This window comes from Hyla sarda, chromosome 9, assembly GCF_029499605.1.
Source record: "Hyla sarda isolate aHylSar1 chromosome 9, aHylSar1.hap1, whole genome shotgun sequence".
Lineage (NCBI taxonomy): Eukaryota > Metazoa > Chordata > Amphibia > Anura > Hylidae > Hyla > Hyla sarda.
The window spans coordinates 152,132,052-152,147,051 of NC_079197.1; the positions used below are offsets into that span (position 1 = coordinate 152,132,052).

The 15,000-nt window shown below is 43.1% G+C and overlaps 33 non-coding genes across 33 annotated transcripts in view; 19 read left to right on the forward strand and 14 right to left on the reverse strand.

Moving 5' to 3' along the window:
• TRNAR-UCG (transfer RNA arginine (anticodon UCG)) overlaps positions 1–66 on the forward strand; it is a 73-nt gene extending 7 nt beyond the window's left edge. The window contains exon 1 of the tRNA in view: positions 1–66. This exon is cut by the window's left edge and continues 7 nt beyond it. This is a non-coding gene — a tRNA (tRNA-Arg).
• Positions 67–725: 659 nt separating this feature from the next.
• Positions 726–835, reverse strand: TRNAL-CAA (transfer RNA leucine (anticodon CAA)). Its single transcript has 2 exons — positions 798–835; positions 726–771 (listed from the first exon to the last, which is right to left on the reverse strand). It is a non-coding gene; the product is annotated as a tRNA-Leu (tRNA).
• Positions 836–1,279: 444 nt separating this feature from the next.
• On the forward strand, positions 1,280–1,352 carry TRNAR-UCG (transfer RNA arginine (anticodon UCG)). The gene has a single exon. It is a non-coding gene; the product is annotated as a tRNA-Arg (tRNA).
• A 465-nt stretch (positions 1,353–1,817) lies between these two features.
• On the forward strand, positions 1,818–1,890 carry TRNAR-UCG (transfer RNA arginine (anticodon UCG)). Its single transcript has one exon. It is a non-coding gene; the product is annotated as a tRNA-Arg (tRNA).
• Positions 1,891–2,362: 472 nt separating this feature from the next.
• On the forward strand, positions 2,363–2,435 carry TRNAR-UCG (transfer RNA arginine (anticodon UCG)). Its single transcript has one exon. It is a non-coding gene; the product is annotated as a tRNA-Arg (tRNA).
• Positions 2,436–2,900: 465 nt separating this feature from the next.
• TRNAR-UCG (transfer RNA arginine (anticodon UCG)) lies at positions 2,901–2,973 on the forward strand. The gene has a single exon. It is a non-coding gene; the product is annotated as a tRNA-Arg (tRNA).
• Positions 2,974–3,445: 472 nt separating this feature from the next.
• On the forward strand, positions 3,446–3,518 carry TRNAR-UCG (transfer RNA arginine (anticodon UCG)). Its single transcript has one exon. It is a non-coding gene; the product is annotated as a tRNA-Arg (tRNA).
• A 114-nt stretch (positions 3,519–3,632) lies between these two features.
• TRNAL-CAA (transfer RNA leucine (anticodon CAA)) lies at positions 3,633–3,742 on the reverse strand. Its single transcript has 2 exons — positions 3,705–3,742; positions 3,633–3,678 (listed from the first exon to the last, which is right to left on the reverse strand). It is a non-coding gene; the product is annotated as a tRNA-Leu (tRNA).
• A 241-nt stretch (positions 3,743–3,983) lies between these two features.
• Positions 3,984–4,056, forward strand: TRNAR-UCG (transfer RNA arginine (anticodon UCG)). Its single transcript has one exon. It is a non-coding gene; the product is annotated as a tRNA-Arg (tRNA).
• Positions 4,057–4,176: 120 nt separating this feature from the next.
• On the reverse strand, positions 4,177–4,286 carry TRNAL-CAA (transfer RNA leucine (anticodon CAA)). The gene is made up of 2 exons: positions 4,249–4,286; positions 4,177–4,222 (listed from the first exon to the last, which is right to left on the reverse strand). It is a non-coding gene; the product is annotated as a tRNA-Leu (tRNA).
• Positions 4,287–5,444: 1,158 nt separating this feature from the next.
• Positions 5,445–5,554, reverse strand: TRNAL-CAA (transfer RNA leucine (anticodon CAA)). Its single transcript has 2 exons — positions 5,517–5,554; positions 5,445–5,490 (listed from the first exon to the last, which is right to left on the reverse strand). It is a non-coding gene; the product is annotated as a tRNA-Leu (tRNA).
• Positions 5,555–6,736: 1,182 nt separating this feature from the next.
• On the forward strand, positions 6,737–6,809 carry TRNAR-UCG (transfer RNA arginine (anticodon UCG)). The gene has a single exon. It is a non-coding gene; the product is annotated as a tRNA-Arg (tRNA).
• Positions 6,810–7,282: 473 nt separating this feature from the next.
• Positions 7,283–7,356, forward strand: TRNAR-UCG (transfer RNA arginine (anticodon UCG)). Its single transcript has one exon. It is a non-coding gene; the product is annotated as a tRNA-Arg (tRNA).
• Positions 7,357–7,470: 114 nt separating this feature from the next.
• On the reverse strand, positions 7,471–7,580 carry TRNAL-CAA (transfer RNA leucine (anticodon CAA)). The gene is made up of 2 exons: positions 7,543–7,580; positions 7,471–7,516 (listed from the first exon to the last, which is right to left on the reverse strand). It is a non-coding gene; the product is annotated as a tRNA-Leu (tRNA).
• A 430-nt stretch (positions 7,581–8,010) lies between these two features.
• TRNAL-CAA (transfer RNA leucine (anticodon CAA)) lies at positions 8,011–8,120 on the reverse strand. The gene is made up of 2 exons: positions 8,083–8,120; positions 8,011–8,056 (listed from the first exon to the last, which is right to left on the reverse strand). It is a non-coding gene; the product is annotated as a tRNA-Leu (tRNA).
• Positions 8,121–8,361: 241 nt separating this feature from the next.
• On the forward strand, positions 8,362–8,434 carry TRNAR-UCG (transfer RNA arginine (anticodon UCG)). The gene has a single exon. It is a non-coding gene; the product is annotated as a tRNA-Arg (tRNA).
• Positions 8,435–8,554: 120 nt separating this feature from the next.
• On the reverse strand, positions 8,555–8,664 carry TRNAL-CAA (transfer RNA leucine (anticodon CAA)). The gene is made up of 2 exons: positions 8,627–8,664; positions 8,555–8,600 (listed from the first exon to the last, which is right to left on the reverse strand). It is a non-coding gene; the product is annotated as a tRNA-Leu (tRNA).
• Positions 8,665–8,906: 242 nt separating this feature from the next.
• TRNAR-UCG (transfer RNA arginine (anticodon UCG)) lies at positions 8,907–8,979 on the forward strand. The gene has a single exon. It is a non-coding gene; the product is annotated as a tRNA-Arg (tRNA).
• Positions 8,980–9,451: 472 nt separating this feature from the next.
• On the forward strand, positions 9,452–9,524 carry TRNAR-UCG (transfer RNA arginine (anticodon UCG)). Its single transcript has one exon. It is a non-coding gene; the product is annotated as a tRNA-Arg (tRNA).
• A 116-nt stretch (positions 9,525–9,640) lies between these two features.
• On the reverse strand, positions 9,641–9,750 carry TRNAL-CAA (transfer RNA leucine (anticodon CAA)). Its single transcript has 2 exons — positions 9,713–9,750; positions 9,641–9,686 (listed from the first exon to the last, which is right to left on the reverse strand). It is a non-coding gene; the product is annotated as a tRNA-Leu (tRNA).
• Positions 9,751–9,992: 242 nt separating this feature from the next.
• TRNAR-UCG (transfer RNA arginine (anticodon UCG)) lies at positions 9,993–10,065 on the forward strand. Its single transcript has one exon. It is a non-coding gene; the product is annotated as a tRNA-Arg (tRNA).
• Positions 10,066–10,185: 120 nt separating this feature from the next.
• TRNAL-CAA (transfer RNA leucine (anticodon CAA)) lies at positions 10,186–10,295 on the reverse strand. The gene is made up of 2 exons: positions 10,258–10,295; positions 10,186–10,231 (listed from the first exon to the last, which is right to left on the reverse strand). It is a non-coding gene; the product is annotated as a tRNA-Leu (tRNA).
• A 260-nt stretch (positions 10,296–10,555) lies between these two features.
• Positions 10,556–10,628, forward strand: TRNAR-UCG (transfer RNA arginine (anticodon UCG)). Its single transcript has one exon. It is a non-coding gene; the product is annotated as a tRNA-Arg (tRNA).
• Positions 10,629–10,744: 116 nt separating this feature from the next.
• On the reverse strand, positions 10,745–10,854 carry TRNAL-CAA (transfer RNA leucine (anticodon CAA)). Its single transcript has 2 exons — positions 10,817–10,854; positions 10,745–10,790 (listed from the first exon to the last, which is right to left on the reverse strand). It is a non-coding gene; the product is annotated as a tRNA-Leu (tRNA).
• A 782-nt stretch (positions 10,855–11,636) lies between these two features.
• Positions 11,637–11,710, forward strand: TRNAR-UCG (transfer RNA arginine (anticodon UCG)). Its single transcript has one exon. It is a non-coding gene; the product is annotated as a tRNA-Arg (tRNA).
• A 116-nt stretch (positions 11,711–11,826) lies between these two features.
• On the reverse strand, positions 11,827–11,936 carry TRNAL-CAA (transfer RNA leucine (anticodon CAA)). Its single transcript has 2 exons — positions 11,899–11,936; positions 11,827–11,872 (listed from the first exon to the last, which is right to left on the reverse strand). It is a non-coding gene; the product is annotated as a tRNA-Leu (tRNA).
• A 243-nt stretch (positions 11,937–12,179) lies between these two features.
• Positions 12,180–12,252, forward strand: TRNAC-ACA (transfer RNA cysteine (anticodon ACA)). The gene has a single exon. It is a non-coding gene; the product is annotated as a tRNA-Cys (tRNA).
• Positions 12,253–12,910: 658 nt separating this feature from the next.
• On the reverse strand, positions 12,911–13,020 carry TRNAL-CAA (transfer RNA leucine (anticodon CAA)). The gene is made up of 2 exons: positions 12,983–13,020; positions 12,911–12,956 (listed from the first exon to the last, which is right to left on the reverse strand). It is a non-coding gene; the product is annotated as a tRNA-Leu (tRNA).
• Positions 13,021–13,261: 241 nt separating this feature from the next.
• On the forward strand, positions 13,262–13,334 carry TRNAR-UCG (transfer RNA arginine (anticodon UCG)). Its single transcript has one exon. It is a non-coding gene; the product is annotated as a tRNA-Arg (tRNA).
• A 120-nt stretch (positions 13,335–13,454) lies between these two features.
• Positions 13,455–13,564, reverse strand: TRNAL-CAA (transfer RNA leucine (anticodon CAA)). Its single transcript has 2 exons — positions 13,527–13,564; positions 13,455–13,500 (listed from the first exon to the last, which is right to left on the reverse strand). It is a non-coding gene; the product is annotated as a tRNA-Leu (tRNA).
• A 242-nt stretch (positions 13,565–13,806) lies between these two features.
• Positions 13,807–13,879, forward strand: TRNAR-UCG (transfer RNA arginine (anticodon UCG)). The gene has a single exon. It is a non-coding gene; the product is annotated as a tRNA-Arg (tRNA).
• A 472-nt stretch (positions 13,880–14,351) lies between these two features.
• On the forward strand, positions 14,352–14,424 carry TRNAR-UCG (transfer RNA arginine (anticodon UCG)). Its single transcript has one exon. It is a non-coding gene; the product is annotated as a tRNA-Arg (tRNA).
• A 116-nt stretch (positions 14,425–14,540) lies between these two features.
• On the reverse strand, positions 14,541–14,650 carry TRNAL-CAA (transfer RNA leucine (anticodon CAA)). Its single transcript has 2 exons — positions 14,613–14,650; positions 14,541–14,586 (listed from the first exon to the last, which is right to left on the reverse strand). It is a non-coding gene; the product is annotated as a tRNA-Leu (tRNA).
• Positions 14,651–15,000: the final 350 nt, after the last annotated feature.

Sequence of the window (15,000 nt, forward strand, 5' to 3'; positions counted from 1 at the left end):
TGGCCTAATGGATAAGGCGTCTGATTTCGGATCAGAAGATTGAGGGTTCGAGTCCCTTCGTGGTCGCAGTTTCACTTGGTTGATGTGTTCATCTCCTTTTAACGTTCGTAAGAATGTGCTCTCATGACTCCTAAAAGTAAAATATCAGTTAGAGGCACGTGACCGTGTCTTAGGCCAAAAACGCATTGTCAGAAGTGGGATTTGAACCCACGCCTCCATCTGGAGACCAAAACACCCAAGTATGGGGAAGAAACTACTCTTGAGTCTGGCGCCTTAGACCACTAGGCCATCCTGACAAACACAGCTACCGTATCTTTTCCTCTTCCCCCTTGGGAACACTAAAAATGTTAAATATCCCTTTGTTATTGTCGGAGAATGAAGAATATCAATGTTTGTTGATTAGAGAGAGAAACAGCAATCTTTTTTTTTTCAGAAGTGGGAGATCAGTGATAAGTGGAAATCATCTTTTACACATTGTAGTTCATCTTGGATCGCTTTAAAGTGGTTCGAAATCCTTAACGCAGGCCAACCAAACAAGACCGCGTGGCCTAATGGATAAGGCGTCTGACTTCGAATCAGAAGATTGAGGGTTCGAGTCCCTTGTGGTCGCATTTGGTTGACGTGTTCATTTCCTCTTTTAACGTTCGTAAGAATGTGCTCTCATGACTCCTAAAAGTAGAATATCAGTTAGAGGCACGTGACCGTGTCTTAGGCCAAAAACACATTGTCAGAAGTGGGATTTGAACCCACGCCTCCATCTGGAGACCAGAACACCCAAGTATGGGGAAGAAACTACTCTTGAGTCTGGCGCCTTAGACCACTCGGCCATCCTGACAAACACAGCTACCATACCCTTTCCTCTTCCCCCTTGGGAACACTAAAAATGTTAAATATCCCTTTGTTATTGTCGGAGAATGAAGAATATCAATGTTTGTTGATTAGAGAGAGAAACAGCAATCTTTTTTTTTTTCAGAAGTGGGAGATCAGTGATAAGTGGAAATCATCTTTTACACATTGTAATTAATCTTGGATAGTTTTAAAGTAGTTCGGAATCCTTAACACTGGCCAACCAGTCAGGACCGTGTGGCCTAATGGATAAGGCGTTTGACTTTGGATCAGAAGATTGAGGGTTTGTGTCCCTTCGTGGTCGCAGTGGCACTTGGTTGACATGTTCGTCTCCTTTTAAAGTTCGTAAGAATGTGCTCTCAATTACACATTGTAGTTCATCTTGGATCGCTTTAAAGTGGTTCGAAATCCTTAACGCAGGCCAACCAAACAAGACCGCGTGGCCTAATGGATAAGGCGTCTGACTTCGAATCAGAAGATTGAGGGTTCGAGTCCCTTCGTGGTCGCATTTGGTTGACGTGTTCATCTCCTTTTAACGTTCGTAAGAATGTGCTCTCATGACTCCTAAAAGTAAAATGTCAGTTAGAGGCACGTGACCGTGTCTTAGGCCAAAAACGCATTGTCAGAAGTGGGATTTGAACCCATGCCTCCATCTGGAGACCAGAACACCCAAGTATGGGGAAGAAACTACTCTTGAGTCTGGCGCCTTAGACCACTTGGCCATCCTGACAAACACAGCTTCCTTACCTTTTCCTCTTCCCCCTTGGAAACACTAAAAATGTTAAATATACCTTTGTTATAGTCGGAGGATGAAGAATATCAATGTTTGTTGATTAGAGAGAGAAACAGCAATCTTTTTTTTTTCAGAGTTGGGAGATCAGTGATAAATGGAAATCATCTTTTACACATTGTAGTTCATCTTGGATCGCTTTAAAGTGGTTCGAAATCCTAAACGCAGGCCAACCAAACAAGACCGCGTGGCCTAATGGAAAAGGCGTCTGACTTCGGATCAGAAGATTGAGGGTTCGAGTCCCTTCGTGGTCGCAGTTTCACTTGGTTGATGTGTTCATCTCCTTTTAACGTTCGTAAGAATGTGCTCTCATGACTCCTAAAAGTAAAATATCAGTTAGAGGCACGTGACCGTGTCTTAGGCCAAAAACGCATTGTCAGAAGTGGGATTTGAACCCACGCCTCCATCTGGAGACCAAAACACCCAAGTATGGGGAAGAAACTACTCTTGAGTCTGGCGCCTTAGACCACTAGGCCATCCTGACAAACACAGCTACCATACCCTTTCCTCTTCCCCCTTGGGAACACTAAAAATGTTAAATATCCCTTTGTTATTGTCGGAGAATGAAGAATATCAATGTTTGTTGATTAGAGAGAGAAACAGCAATCTTTTTTTTTTTCAGAAGTGGGAGATCAGTGATAAGTGGAAATCATCTTTTACACATTGTAGTTCATCTTGGATCGCTTTAAAGTGGTTCGAAATCCTTAACGCAGGCCAACCAAACAAGACCGCGTGGCCTAATGGATAAGGCGTCTGACTTCGAATCAGAAGATTGAGGGTTCGAGTCCCTTCGTGGTCGCATTTGGTTGACGTGTTCATCTCCTTTTAACGTTCGTAAGAATGTGCTCTCATGACTCCTAAAAGTAAAATGTCAGTTAGAGGCACGTGACCGTGTCTTAGGCCAAAAACGCATTGTCAGAAGTGGGATTTGAACCCATGCCTCCATCTGGAGACCAGAACACCCAAGTATGGGGAAGAAACTACTCTTGAGTCTGGCGCCTTAGACCACTCGGCCATCCTGACAAACACAGCTTCCTTACCTTTTCCTCTTCCCCCTTGGGAACACTAAAAATGTTAAATATACCTTTGTTATAGTCGGAGGATGAAGAATATCAATGTTTGTTGATTAGAGAGAGAAACAGCAATCTTTTTTTTTTCAGAGTTGGGAGATCAGTGATAAATGGAAATCATCTTTTACACATTGTAGTTCATCTTGGATCGCTTTAAAGTGGTTCGATATCCTAAACGCAGGCCAACCAAACAAGACCGCGTGGCCTAATGGGTAAGGCGTCTGACTTCGGATCAGAAGATTGAGGGTTCGAGTCCCTTCGTGGTCGCAGTTTCACTTGGTTGATGTGTTCATCTCCTTTTAACATTCGTAAGAATGTGCTCTCATGACTCCTAAAAGTAAAATATCAGTTAGAGGCACGTGACCGTGTCTTAGGCCAAAAACGCATTGTCAGAAGTGGGATTTGAACCCACGCCTCCATCTGGAGACCAAAACACCCAAGTATGGGGAAGAAACTACTCTTGAGTCTGGCGCCTTAGACCACTAGGCCATCCTGACAAACACAGCTACCGTATCTTTTCCTCTTCCCCCTTGGGAACACTAAAAATGTTAAATATCCCTTTGTTATTGTCGGAGAATGAAGAATATCAATGTTTGTTGATTAGAGAGAGAAACAGCAATCTTTTTTTTTTTCAGAAGTGGGAGATCAGTGATAAGTGGAAATCATCTTTTACACATTGTAGTTCATCTTGGATCGCTTTAAAGTGGTTCGAAATCCTTAACGCAGGCCAACCAAACAAGACCGCGTGGCCTAATGGATAAGGTGTCTGACTTCGAATCAGAAGATTGAGGGTTCGAGTCCCTTCGTGGTCGCATTTGGTTGACGTGTTCATCTCCTTTTAACGTTCGTAAGAATGTGCTCTCATGACTCCTAAAAGTAAAATGTCAGTTAGAGGCACGTGACCGTGTCTTAGGCCAAAAACGCATTGTCAGAAGTGGGATTTGAACCCACGCCTCCATCTGGAGACCAGAACACCCAAGTATGGGGAAGAAACTACTCTTGAGTCTGGCGCCTTAGACCACTCGGCCATCCTGACAAACACAGCTTTCTTACCTTTTCCTCTTCCCCCTTAGGAACATTAAAAATGTTAAATATACCTTTGTTATAGTCGGAGGATGAAGAATATCAATGTTTGTTGATTAGAGAGAGAAACAGCAATCTTTTTTTTTTCAGAGTTGGGAGATCAGTGATAAATGGAAATCATCTTTTACACATTGTAGTTCATCTTGGATCGCTTTAAAGTGGTTCGAAATCCTAAACGCAGGCCAACCAAACAAGACCGCGTGGCCTAATGGATAAGGCGTCTGACTTCGGATCAGAAGATTGAGGGTTCGAGTCCCTTCGTGGTCGCAGTTTCACTTGGTTGATGTGTTCATCTCCTTTTAACGTTCGTAAGAATGTGCTCTCATGACTCCTAAATGTAAAATATCAGTTAGAGGCACGTGACCGTGTCTTAGGCCAAAAACGCATTGTCAGAAGTGGGATTTGAACCCACGCCTCCTTCTGGAGACCAAAACACGCAAGTATGGGGAAGAAACTACTCTTGAGTCTGGCGCCTTAGACCACTCGGCCATCCTGACAAACACAGCTACCATATCTTTTCCTCTTCCCCCTTGGGAACACTAAAAATGCTAAATATCCCTTTGTTATTGTCGGAGAATGAAGAATATCAATGTTTGTTGATTAGAGAGAGAAACAGCAATCTTTTTTTTTTCAGAAGTGGGAGATCAGTGATAAGTGGAAATCATCTTTTACACATTGTAGTTCATCTTGAATCGCTTTAAAGTGGTTCGAAAGCCTTAACGCAGGCCAACCAAACAAGACCGCGTGGCCTAATGGATAAGGTGTCTGACTTCGAATCAGAAGATTGAGGGTTCGAGTCCCTTGTGGTTGTATTTGGTTGACTTGTTCATTTCCTCTTTTAACGTTCGTAAGAATGTGCTCTCATGACTCCTAAAAGTAGAATATCAGTTAGAGGCACGTGACCGTGTCTTAGGCCAAAAATGCATTGTCAGAAGTGGGATTTGAACCCACGCCTCCATCTGGAGACCAGAAATCCCAAGAATGGGGAAGAAACTACTCTTGAGTTTGGCACCTTAGACCACTCGGCCATCCTGACTAACACAGCTACCGTATCTTTTCCTCTTCCCCCTTGGGAACACTAAAAATTTTAAATATCCCTTTGTTATTGTCGGAGAATGAGGAATATCAATGTTTGTTGATTAGAGAGAGAAACAGCAATCTTTTTTTTTTTCAGAAGTGGGAGATCAGTGATAAGTGGAAATCATCTTTTACACATTGTAATTAATTTTGGATAGTTTTAAAGTAGTTCGGAATCCTTAACACGGGCCAACCAGTCAGGACCGTGTGGCCTAATGGATAAGGCGGCTGACTTCGGATCAGGAGATTGAGGGTTCGAGTCCCTTCGTTTTTTTTTTCAGAAGTGGGAGATCAGTGATAAGTGGAAATCATCTTTTACACATTGTAATTAATCTTGGATAGTTTTAAAGTAGTTCGGAATCCTTAACACGGGCCAACCAGTCAGGACCGTGTGGCCTAATGGATAAGGCGTCTGACTTTGGATCAGGAGTTTGAGGGTTCGAGTCCCTTCGTGGTCGCAGTGGCACTTGGTTGACGTGTTCATCTCCTTTTAACGTTCGTAAGAATGTGCTCTCATGACTCCTAAAAGTAGAATATCAGTTAGAGGCACGTGACCGTGTCTTAGGCCAAAAACGCATTGTCAGAAGTGGGATTTGAACCCACGCCTCCATCTGGAGACCAGAACACCCAAGTATGGGGAAGAAACTACTCTTGAGTCTGGCGCCTTAGACCACTCGGCCATCCTGACAAACACAGCTACCGTACCTTTTCCTCTTCCCCCTTGGGAACACTAAAAATGTTAAATATCCCTTTGTTATTGTCGGAGAATGAAGAATATCAATGTTTGTTGATTAGAGAGAGAAACAGCAATCTTTTTTTTTTTCAGAACTGGGAGATCAGTGATAAGTGGAAATCATCTTTTACACATTGTAATTAATCTTGGATAGTTTTAAAGTAGTTCGGAATCCTTAACATGAGCCAACCAGTCAGGACCGTGTGACCTAATGGATAAGGCGTCTGACTTCGGATCAGAAGATTGAGGGTTTGAGTCCCTTCGTGGTCGCAGTGGCACTTTGTTGACGTGTTCATCTCCTTTTAACGTTCGTAAGAATGTGCTCTCATGACTCCTAAAAGTAAAATATCAGTTAGAGGCACGTGACCGTGTCTTAGGCCAAAAACGCATTGTCAGAAGTGGGATTTGAACCCACGCCTCCATCTGGAGACCAGAACACCCAAGTATGGGGAAAAAACTACTCTTGAGAATGGCGCCTTAGACCACTCGGCCATCCTGACAAACACAGCTTCCCTTCCTTTCCTTACCTTACCTTACCTTACCTTACCTTACCTTACCTTACCTTACCTTACCTTACCTTACCTTACCTTACCTTACCTTACCTTACCTTACCTTACCTTACCTTACCTTACCTTACCTTACCTTACCTTACCTTACCTTACCTTACCTTACCTTACCTTACCTTACCTTACCTTACCTTACCTTACCTTACCTTACCTTACCTTACCTTACCTTACCTTACCTTACCTTACCTTACCTTACCTTACCTTACCTTACCTTACCTTACCTTACCTTACCTTACCTTACCTTACCTTACCTTACCTTACCTTACCTTACCTTACCTTACCTTACCTTACCTTACCTTACCTTACCTTACCTTACCTTACCTTACCTTACCTTACCTTACCTTACCTTTTCCTCTTCCCCCTTGGGAACACTATAAATGTTAAATATCCCTTTGTTATAGTCGGAGGATGAAGAATATCAATGTTTGTTGATTAGAGAGAGAAACAGCAATCTCTTTTTTTTTCAGAAGTGGGAGATCAGTGATAAATGGAAATCATCTTTTACACATTGTAGTTCATCTTGGATCGCTTTAAAGTGGTTCGAAATCCTTAACGCAGGCCAACCAAACAAGACCGCGTGGCCTAATGGATAAGGCGTCTGACTTCGGATCAGAAGATTGAGGGTTCGAGTCCCTTCGTGGTCGCAGTGGCACTTGGTTGATGTGTTCATCTACTTTTAACGTTCGTAAGAATGTGCTCTCATGACTCCTAAAAGTAAAATATCAGTTAGAGGCACGTGACCGTGTCTTAGGCCAAAAATGCATTGTCAGAAGTGGGATTTGAACCCACGCCTCCATCTGGAGACCAGAACACCCAAGTATGGGGAAGAAACTACTCTTGAGTCTGGCACCTTAGACCACTCCGCCATCCTGACAAACACAGCTACCGTAACTTTTCCTCTTCCCCCTTGGGAACACTAAAAATGTTAAATATCCCTTTGTTATTGTCGGAGAATGAAGAATATCAATGTTTGTTGATTAGAGAGAGAAACAGCAATCTTTTTTTTTTTTCAGAAGTGGGAGATCAGTGATAAGTGGAAATCATCTTTTACACATTGTAATTAATCTTGGATGGTTTTAAAGTAGTTCGGAATCCTTAACACGGGCCAACCAGTCAGGACCGTGTGGCCTAATGGATAAGGCGTCTGACTTCGAATCAGAAGATTGAGGGTTCGAGTCCCTTCGTGGTTCGCATTTGGTTGACGTGTTCATCTCCTTTTAACGTTCGTAAGAATGTGCTCTCATGACTCCTAAAAGTAGAATATCAGTTAGAGGCACGTGACCGTGTCTTAGGCCGAAAACACATTGTCAGAAGTGGGATTTGAACCCACGCCTCCATCTGGAGACCAGAACACCCAAGTATGGGGAAGAAACTACTCTTGAGTCTGGCGCCTTAGACCACTCGGCCATCCTGACAAACACAGCTACCATACCCTTTCCTCTTCCCCCTTGGGAACACTAAAAATGTTAAATATCCCTTTGTTATTGTCGGAGAATGAAGAATATCAATGTTTGTTGATTAGAGAGAGAAACAGCAATCTTTTTTTTTTTTCAGAAGTGGGAGATCAGTGATAAGTGGAAATCATCTTTTACACATTGTAGTTCATCTTGGATCGCTTTAAAGTGGTTCGAAATCCTTAATGCAGGCCAACCAAACAAGACCGTGTGGCCTAATGGATAAGGCGTCTTACTTCGAATCAGAAGATTGAGGGTTCGAGTCCGTTCGTGGTCACATTTGGTTGACGTGTTCATCTCCTTTTAACGTTCGTAAGAATGTGCTCTCATGACTCCTAAAAGTAAAATGTCAGTTAGAGGCACGTGACCGTGTCTTAGGCCAAAAACGCATTGTCAGAAGTGGGATTTGAACCCACACCTCCATCTGGAGACCAGAACACCCAAGTATGGGGAAGAAACTACTCTTGAGTCTGGCGCCTTAGACCACTCGGCCATCCTGACAAACACAGCTTCCTTACCTCTTCCTCTTCCCCCTTGGGAACACTAAAAATGTTAAATATACCTTTGTTATAGTCGGAGGATGAAGAATATCAATGTTTGTTGATTAGAGAGAGAAACAGCAATCTTTTTTTTTTCAGAGTTGGGAGATCAGTGATAAATGGAAATCATCTTTTACACATTGTAGTTCATCTTGGATCGCTTTAAAGTGGTTCGAAATCCTTAACGCAAGACAACCAAACAAGGCCGCATGGCCTAATGGATAAGGCGTCTGACTTCGGATCAGAAGATTGAGGGTTCGAGTCCCTTCGTGGTCGCAGTGGCACTTGGTTGACGTGTTCATCTCCTTTTAACGTTCGTAAGAATGTGCTCTCATGACTCCTAAAAGTAAAATATCAGTTAGAGGCACGTGACCGTGTCTTAGGCCAAAAACGCATTGTCAGAAGTGGGATTTGAACCCACGCCTCCATCTGGAGACCAAAACACCCAAGTATGGGGAAGAAACTACTCTTGAGTCTGGCGCCTTAGACCACTCGGCCATCCTGACAAAAAAAGCTACCGTATCTTTTCCTCTTCCCCCTTGGGAACACTAAAAATGTTAAATATCCCTTTGTTATTGTCGGAGAATGAAGAATATCAATGTTTGTTGATTAGAGAGAGAAACAGCAATCTTTTTTTTTTTCAGAAGTGGGAGATCAGTGATAAGTGGAAATCATCTTTTACACATTGTAATTAATCTTGGATAGTTTTAAAGTAGTTCGGAATCCTTAACACGGGCCGACCAGTCAGGACCGTGTGGCCTAATGGATAAGGCGTCTGACTTCGGATCAGAAGATTGAGGGTTTGAGTCCCTTCGTGGTCGCAGTGGCACTTGGTTGACGTGTTCATCTCCTTTTAACGTTCGTAAGAATGTGCTCTCATGACTCCTAAAAGTAAAATATCAGTTAGAGGCACGTGACCGTGTCCTAGGCCAGAAACGCATTGTCAGAAGTGGGATTTGAACCCACGCCTCCATCTGGAGACCAGAACACCCAAGTATGGGGAAGAAACTACTCTTGAGTCTGACACTTTAGACCACTCGGCCATCCTGACAAACACAGCTTCCTTACCTTTTCCTCTTCCCCCTTGGGAACACTAAAAATGTTAAATATCCCTTTGTTATAGTCGGAGGATGAAGAATATCAATGTTTGTGGATTAGAGAGAGAAACAGCAATCTCTTTTTTTTTCAGAAGTGGGAGATCAGTGATAAGTGGAAATCATCTTTTACACATTGTAGTTCATCTTGGATCGCTTTAAAGTGGTTCGAAATCCTTAACGCAGGCCAACCAAACAAGACCGCGTGGCCTAATGGATAAGGTGTCTGACTTCGAATCAGAAGATTGAGGGTTCGAGTCCCTTCGTGGTCGCATTTGGTTGACGTGTTCATTTCCTCTTTTAACGTTCGTAAGAATGTGCTCTCATGACTCCTAAAAGTAGAATATCAGTTAGAGGCACGTGACCGAGTCTTAGGCCAAAAACGCATTGTCAGAAGTGGGATTTGAACCCACGTCTCCATCTGGAGACCAGAACACCCAAGTATGGGGAAGAAACTACTCTTGAGTCTGGCGCCTTAGACCACTCGGCCATCCTGACAAACACAGCTTCCTTACCTTTTCCTCTTCCCCCTTGGGAACACTAAAAATGTTAAATATACCTTTGTTATAGTCGGAGGATGAAGAATATCAATGTTTGTTGATTAGAGAGAGAAACAGCAATCTCTTTTTTTTTCAGAAGTGGGAGATCAGTGATAAATGGAAATCATCTTTTACACATTGTAGTTCATCTTGGATCGCTTTAAAGTGGTTCGAAATCCTTAACGCAGGCCAACCAAACAAGACCGCGTGGCCTAATGGATAAGGCGTCTGACTTCGGATCAGAAGATTGAGGGTTCGAGTCCCTTCGTGGTCGCAGTGGCACTTGGTTGATGTGTTCATCTACTTTTAACGTTCGTAAGAATGTGCTCTCATGACTCCTAAAAGTAAAATATCAGTTAGAGGCACGTGACCGTGTCTTAGGCCAAAAACGCATTGTCAGAAGTGGGATTTGAACCCACGCCTCCATCTGGAGACCAAAACTCCCAAGTATGGGGAAGAAACTACTCTTGAGTCTGGCGCCTTAGACCACTCGGCCATCCTGACAAACACAGCTTCCTTACCTTTTCCTTTTCCTCTTCCTCTTCCTCTTCCCCCTTGGGAACACAAAAAATGTTAAATATCCCTTTGTTATTGTCGGAGGATGAAGAATATCAATGTTTGTTGATTAGAGAGAGAAACAGCAATCTCTTTTTTTTTCAGAAGTGGGAGATCAGTGATAAGTGGAAATCATCTTTTACACATTGTAGTTCATCTTGGATCGCTTTAAAGTGGTTCGAAATCCTTAACGCAGGCCAACCAAACAAGACTGCGTGGCCTAATGGATAAGGCGTCTGACTTCGAATCAGAAGATTGAGGGTTCGAGTCCCTTCGTGGTCGCATTTGGTTGACGTGTTAATTTCCTCTTTTAACGTTCGTAAGAATGTGCTCTCATGACTCCTAAAAGTAGAATATCGGTTAGAGGCACGTGACCGTGTCTTAGGCCAAAAACGCATTGTCAGAAGTGGGATTTGAACCCACGCCTCCATCTGGAGACCAGAACACCCAAGTATGGGGAAGAAACTACTCTTGAGTCTGGCACCTTAGACCACTCGGCCATCCTGACAAACACAGCTACCGTACCTTTTCCTCTTCCCCCTTGGGAACACTAAAAATGTTAAATATCCCTTTGTTATTGTCGGAGAATGAAGAATATCAATGTTTGTTGATTAGAGAGAGAAACAGCAATCTCTTTTTTTTTCAGAAGTGGGAGATCAGTGATAAGTGGAAATCATCTTTTACACATTGTAGTTCATCTTGGATCGCTTTAAAGTGGTTCGAAATCCTTAACGCAGGCCAACCAAACAAGACCGCGTGGCCTAATGGATAAGGCGTCTGACTTCAAATCAGAAGATTGAGGGTTCGAGTCCCTTCGTGGTCGCATTTGGTTGACGTGTTCATCTCCTTTTAACGTTCGTAAGAATGTGCTCTCATGACTCCTAAAAGTAGAATATCAGTTAGAGGCACGTGACCGTGTCTTAGGCCAAAAATGCATTGTCAGAAGTGGGATTTGAACCCACGCCTCCATCTGGAGACCAGAACACCCAAGTATGGGGAAGAAACTACTCTTGAGTCTGGCACCTTAGACCACTCCGCCATCCTGACAAACACAGCTACCGTAACTTTTCCTCTTCCCCCTTGGGAACACTAAAAATGTTAAATATCCCTTTGTTATTGTCGGAGAATGAAGAATATCAATGTTTGTTGATTAGAGAGAGAAACAGCAATCTTTTTTTTTTTTCAGAAGTGGGAGATCAGTGATAAGTGGAAATCATCTTTTACACATTGTAATTAATCTTGGATGGTTTTAAAGTAGTTCGGAATCCTTAACACGGGCCAATCAGTCAGGACCGTGTGGCCTAATGGATAAGGCGTCTGACTTCGAATCAGAAGATTGAGGGTTCGAGTCCCTTCGTGGTTCGCATTTGGTTGACGTGTTCATCTCCTCTTTTAACGTTCGTAAGAATGTGCTCTCATGACACCTAAAAGTAGAATATCAGTTAGAGGCACGTGACCGTGTCTTAGGCCGAAAACACATTGTCAGAAGTGGGATTTGAACCCACGCCTCCATCTGGAGACCAGAACACCCAAGTATGGGGAAGAAACTACTCTTGAGTCTGGCGCCTTAGACCACTCGGCCATCCTGACAAACACAGCTACCATACCCTTTCCTCTTCCCCCTTGGGAACACTAAAAATGTTAAATATCCCTTTGTTATTGTCGGAGAATGAAGAATATCAATGTTTGTTGATTAGAGAGAGAAACAGCAATCTTTTTTTTTTTTCAGAAGTGGGAGATCAGTGATAAGTGGAAATCATCTTTTACACATTGTAATTAATCTTGGATAGTTTTAAAGTAGTTCGGAATCCTTAACACTGGCCAACCAGTCAAGACCGTGTGGCCTAATGGATAAGGCGTCTGACTACAGTTCAGAAGATTGAGGGTTCGAGTCCCTTCGTGGTCGCAGTGGCACTTGGTTGATGTGTTCATCTCCTTTTAACGTTCGTAAGAATGTGCTCTCATGACTCCTAAAAGTAAAATATCAGTTAGAGGCACGTGACCGTGTCTTAGGCCAAAAACACATTGTCAGAAGTGGGATTTGAACCCACGCCTCCATCTGGAGACCAGAACACCCAAGTATGGGGAAGAAACTACTCTTGAGAATGGCGCCTTAGACCACTCGGCCATCCTGACAAACACAGCTTCCTTACCTTTTCCTCTTCCCCCTTGGGAACACTAAAAATTTAAATATCCCTTTGTCATTGTCGGAGGATGAAGAATATCAATGTTTGTTGATTAGAGAGAGAAACAGCAATCTCTTTTTTTTTCAGAAGTGGGAGATCAGTGATAAGTGGAAATCATCTTTTACACATTGTAGTTCATCTTGGATCGCTTTAAAGTGGTTCGAAATCCTTAACGCAGGCCAACCAAACAAGACCGTGTGGCCTAATGGATAAGGCGTCTTACTTCGAATCAGAAGATTGAGGGTTCGAGTCCGTTCGTGGTCACATTTGGTTGACGTGTTCATCTCCTTTTAACGTTCGTAAGAATGTGCTCTCATGACTCCTAAAAGTAAAATGTCAGTTAGAGGCACGTGACCGTGTCTTAGGCCAAAAACGCATTGTCAGAAGTGGGATTTGAACCCACACCTCCATCTGGAGACCAGAACACCCAAGTATGGGGAAGAAACTACTCTTGAGTCTGGCGCCTTAGACCACTCGGCCATCCTGACAAACACAGCTTCCTTACCTCTTCCTCTTCCCCCTTGGGAACACTAAAAATGTTAAATATACCTTTGTTATAGTCGGAGGATGAAGAATATCAATGTTTGTTGATTAGAGAGAGAAACAGCAATCTTTTTTTTTTCAGAGTTGGGAGATCAGTGATAAATGGAAATCATCTTTTACACATTGTAGTTCATCTTGGATCGCTTTAAAGTGGTTCGAAATCCTTAACGCAAGACAACCAAACAAGGCCGCATGGCCTAATGGATAAGGCGTCTGACTTCGGATCAGAAGATTGAGGGTTCGAGTCCCTTCGTGGTCGCAGTGGCACTTGGTTGACGTGTTCATCTCCTTTTAACGTTCGTAAGAATGTGCTCTCATGACTCCTAAAAGTAAAATATCAGTTAGAGGCACGTGACCGTGTCTTAGGCCAAAAACGCATTGTCAGAAGTGGGATTTGAACCCACGCCTCCATCTGGAGACCAAAACACCCAAGTATGGGGAAGAAACTACTCTTGAGTCTGGCGCCTTAGACCACTCGGCCATCCTGACAAAAAAAGCTACCGTATCTTTTCCTCTTCCCCCTTGGGAACACTAAAAATGTTAAATATCCCTTTGTTATTGTCGGAGAATGAAGAATATCAATGTTTGTTGATTAGAGAGAGAAACAGCAATCTTTTTTTTTTTCAGAAGTGGGAGATCAGTGATAAGTGGAAATCATCTTTTACACATTGTAATTAATCTTGGATAGTTTTAAAGTAGTTCGGAATCCTTAACACGGGCCGACCAGTCAGGACCGTGTGGCCTAATGGATAAGGCGTCTGACTTCGGATCAGAAGATTGAGGGTTTGAGTCCCTTCGTGGTCGCAGTGGCACTTGGTTGACGTGTTCATCTCCTTTTAACGTTCGTAAGAATGTGCTCTCATGACTCCTAAAAGTAAAATATCAGTTAGAGGCACGTGACCGTGTCCTAGGCCAGAAACGCATTGTCAGAAGTGGGATTTGAACCCACGCCTCCATCTGGAGACCAGAACACCCAAGTATGGGGAAGAAACTACTCTTGAGTCTGACACTTTAGACCACTCGGCCATCCTGACAAACACAGCTTCTTTACCTTTTCCTCTTCCCCCTTGGGAACACTAAAAATGTTAAATATCCCTTTGTTATAGTCGGAGGATGAAGAATATCAATGTTTGTGGATTAGAGAGAGAAACAGCAATCTCTTTTTTTTTCAGAAGTGGGAGATCAGTGATAAGTGGAAATCATCTTTTACACATTGTAGTTCATCTTGGATCGCTTTAAAGTGGTTCGAAATCCTTAACGCAGGCCAACCAAACAAGACCGCGTGGCCTAATGGATAAGGTGTCTGACTTCGAATCAGAAGATTGAGGGTTCGAGTCCCTTCGTGGTCGCATTTGGTTGACGTGTTCATTTCCTCTTTTAACGTTCGTAAGAATGTGCTCTCATGACTCCTAAAAGTAGAATATCAGTTAGAGGCACGTGACCGAGTCTTAGGCCAAAAACGCATTGTCAGAAGTGGGATTTGAACCCACGTCTCCATCTGGAGACCAGAACACCCAAGTATGGGGAAGAAACTACTCTTGAGTCTGGCGCCTTAGACCACTCGGCCATCCTGACAAACACAGCTTCCTTACCTTTTCCTCTTCCCCCTTGGGAACACTAAAAATGTTAAATATACCTTTGTTATAGTCGGAGGATGAAGAATATCAATGTTTGTTGATTAGAGAGAGAAACCGCAATCTTTTTTTTTTCAGAGTTGGGAGATCAGTGATAAATGGAAATCATCTTTTACACATTGTAGTTCATCTTGGATCGCTTTAAAGTGGTTCGAAATCCTTAACGCAGGCCAACCAAACAAGACCGCGTGGCCTAATGGATAAGGCGTCTGACTTCGGATCAGAAGATTGAGGGTTCGAGTCCATTCGTGGTCGCAGTTTCACTTGGTTGATGTGTTCATCTCCTTTTAA